This window comes from Mangifera indica, chromosome 6 (assembly GCF_011075055.1).
Source record: "Mangifera indica cultivar Alphonso chromosome 6, CATAS_Mindica_2.1, whole genome shotgun sequence".
NCBI classification, from domain to species: domain Eukaryota; kingdom Viridiplantae; phylum Streptophyta; class Magnoliopsida; order Sapindales; family Anacardiaceae; genus Mangifera; species Mangifera indica.
In genome coordinates, this window is record NC_058142.1 from 6634831 (window position 1) to 6638697 (window position 3867).

At 34.5% G+C, this 3867-nt stretch overlaps 1 pseudogene; it reads left to right on the top strand.

Moving 5' to 3' along the window:
* The first annotated feature begins 346 nt into the window (after positions 1-346).
* On the top strand, positions 347-3252 carry LOC123218970 (annotated as a pseudogene).
* The last annotated feature ends 615 nt before the right edge of the window (positions 3253-3867 follow it).

Genomic DNA, 3867 nt, shown 5'->3' on the forward strand with positions numbered 1-3867 from the left:
ACAAAGTATGAAAGGTGGTTTGATTATTAATCACAAACCAATTATCTCATCTTGTTAATTTAACAAATTAATAAATTTATAGCTGTTGACAGTTGATCATCAAACTAATTTTTAAAGTGAATGTCTAGGGTGGTTGGGAACCGTGGAGCCCTGTCAATTGCCTACATTTGATTAGACTGTCTGGAACTGTGGACAGTTGGGAATATTCAAAACTAACAAAAGTCTTCCAGATTTGCCAATATGAACCTTCCAAGAAAATTAATTAACAACACTCATCCAAGAAAATGTCTTCCATTAATTGCTCTTTTACTCGTTAATTCATTGCATGAGCATTTACACGAGCAAAATGCCTTTCTTCATGTACAGAAGTCTCTTAATGTGCAGAAGAAGAGGAAGGAATGAAATGCTCTTCAGCTTTTCATTTCTCATATTTCTGCTGGGGGCATCTTATTCTCAGACAGACAGATTAATTCAAGGCCACGTGCTCAAAGATAGGAGCTTGTTGCACAACGTTTATCAGGATTCTGATTGCAACACATATAATGGCATGCAGAATGCAGTGAACAAGAGGCCTCAGCCGGTGTGGGTTGCCAATAAGAATTACACAATGTCAGACAAATCTGGAAAACTTATAATAGACAGCGCTGATGGCAATCTGAAAATTTTACACAGCAAGGGACATCCTGTTGTAGTAAGTTCAATTCAAGCAACAGGAAATACAAGTGCTACTCTGGAGAAAAATGGCAATTTTGTGGAGTATGAAATGTATTCAAATGGATCTAGGCGGGAGTTGTGGCAAAGCTTTGACTACCCAACTGACACAAAAGAGCTGGGCGACTATCTTTACTTTGGGGAAGGGATTACTTATTCTTATTCCGGTGAAGGTTTCATGTCTGCAGAAGAAAGCAAGCTCAGAAAAATTGGCAGCATGACCAAAAATCCTCGTAGAGCCATATGCACGAATTGTCTTGCCTTTGCCACTACATATGCAAAAAACAATACCAGTACTCTGTGTTGGAGAAAGATCAGAGACTCTTACAGACCCTTTGATCTGGCAATACACATGGAAGACCTTGGACCCAAAAGTAAGTCTGCTTCAATATTGAAATTGAATTTTGAAAAGAACCAAATACTGTCTCAGCTTTTAATTTAGTTGTGAAAAGACCCTTTCATTTCTTAAAGAGTACTTGGCTTGTTGTAAAGATTTGACACATAATTGAGTTGCCAGAATCATCCTAGATTTTTGTGGAAGAGAGCCTACCCATTGTCTTTAAAGGTTTAAATTTACTATATTTATTTTATCTTAATTAAAATAGAATTCTTTCTATTATAGCCAAAGCAGAAAAGAAGAATCGGTGGAAAAAGCTCATCATCGGAGTAGTTGTGGCTCTAGTGGTAACCCTTCTGCTTTTCTTAAGCTATCTAATACGGAGAAAATACAAGGCTAATGGTATGCAATCCACCAAAGCAAAACTTAGTTAAAAAGAATATCAGTTTATCCTTTGGTATCAGATTGTTGTTAATGTATCATAAGAATTAAATTAACTTTTCTGTTGCAGAGAAGTGGTGGAAGTCACTTGGAATAGTCTTAGTTATACCTCTGTTGTGCTACCATAGCTATTTGATAGGAAAAAAACTCAAGGCTAAAGGTAATCTAGATCAAATATACTTAATTTGATCAATCAATAAAGATCTGGATTATAAATTTTAATTATGTGTATAATAATATTAAGTTGAAAGCATATGGAATCGATGGAAGCTATTACATGAACTTGGAGACAACATCTCTGTATCACTTCCCATCCCATTTGGAAAACGAAATGCCCAACATAAAGATCAGAAGAATGAACTGAAGATATTCGATTTTCAAATCATTGCTGCAGCTACAAACAATTTCTCACCAGAAAAAAAGCTAGGACAGGGCGGTTTTGGTCCAGTTTTTAAGGTAAACTTCTCAGTTTACAATCATAATATATCATCATTAATCCATAAAATGCTATGATTTCAGGGCCAACTACTGGATGGGCAAGAAATAGCAATAAAGAAGCTCTCAAAAAGTTCTGGACAAGGGATAGAGGAGTTCAAGAATGAAGCTAAACTCATTCCAAAACTCCAGCACACTAATCTTGTAAGGCTTCTAGGATGTTCACTTCATGATGGAGACAGATTTTTAGTATATGAGACTTGCCCAACAAAAGTTTGGATTTCTATCTTTTTGGTATGTCTGTGTCCATAAATGTGAGAATTTTTACCGCTCCAAGTCCATCAACTACCAGCTGCTCATTACATTTTTTCCCTTTTGTATTTTGAGACAGATTCTAATAGAAATAACTTATTGAATCTGAAGAAACGTCTAAGTATAATTGAAGGAATTGCTCAAGGACTTATTTATCTCCATAAATATTCAAGATTGAAAGTGATTCACAGAGATTTAAAATCCAGCAACATTTTATTAGATGACCAAACGAATCCAAAAATCTCAGATTTTGGTATGGCAAGAACTTTCAAGGTGAATGAGATAGAAGCAAACACAAATAGAATCATTGGAACACAGTAAGTTTATAGTTAAAGCCTCTCAAATAAATATACAGATGCTTTCCCTTTCGATACTAAAATTAACACATGAAGTTAAATTATTTTTTCAGCGGCTACATGTCTCCAGAGTATGTTTTGAATGGCATTGTCTCAATGAAAACTGATGTATACAGCTTTGGAGTCATGGTACTAGAAATTGTGAGTTGCAAGAAGAACAACGGTTGCTATGATTCAGAGCGCCCACTCAACCTTGTTGGATATGTAAGTTTTCAATCATAAATTTCACTATAATTTCGTTAAGTGAAGCGCCTTAACACTTTTCAAAAGCATAGATCTATAAACAGTTAATCTAACTTGACCTGTTAAATTCAGGCATGACAGCTGTGGAATGAAGGTAAAAGTTTAGAATTAATAGAGCAAACAATGGATGAATCTTGCAGCCCTAATCAAGTGTTGAGATACCTTAATGTGGGTCTCCTGTGCGCACAAGACCAAGCGAGGGATAGGCCAACAATGTCGGAGGTTATTTCCATGCTTACCAATGAGACTACGATTCTACCTGCTCCAAAGCAACCAGCATTTTACATTAATATTGCATCTCAGGAGCCTCAACTTCCTGTAAACAAATTTGAAATTTGTTCTGCAAATAATGTAACAATTTCAGAGATGGAAGGAAGATAAACATATCTGTGCAGGGCATATAAAAATCATAAAGGCATGATTATTGTGAATTATGGAATGATCAATCAATTCATATATAACAATAGCTTGCTGGGATCAGGTGATTAGTGTAGTATTAATTAGAATCAACCATTGTTATGATACATGCTGTAAGATTTGATGATTCGTACAAATTTTATATCCTGTCGGAACCTAAGGTATAAATCAACTTGTTAATTTGACCTGTTAGTGATATATTCAGAAAGCTGTTGTTGCATGAATACTTGGAAAATAAAAAATTGATCAGTCATTAACTCAACGTGTTGATTAACAGAGCCAATTAATGTATATATTTATTAATGACAATGGCATAAGCTGGGAGACAGAAGGCTTTACAAGACAGCTTTAAGAGAGAATCCAACTTAAAATACGAACAACTGAAACCAATAAAATTATTAAGAATAAAGTAATTTTTAATCACATTAAATAAAACTGAATGTATGTTCAAAACTGAGTGCACGTATTAATTGCCATAAAAGGCGGATCTTGTATCTTCTTAATTCATTGAATAAAATTCACAGATTCAGTAGATTGTTATTAAATCTCTCTGTTTTGCTTTAGTTTTCATGTTCTTATTATTTGGTAAATTCAATCTAGAATAACTAAAATTAG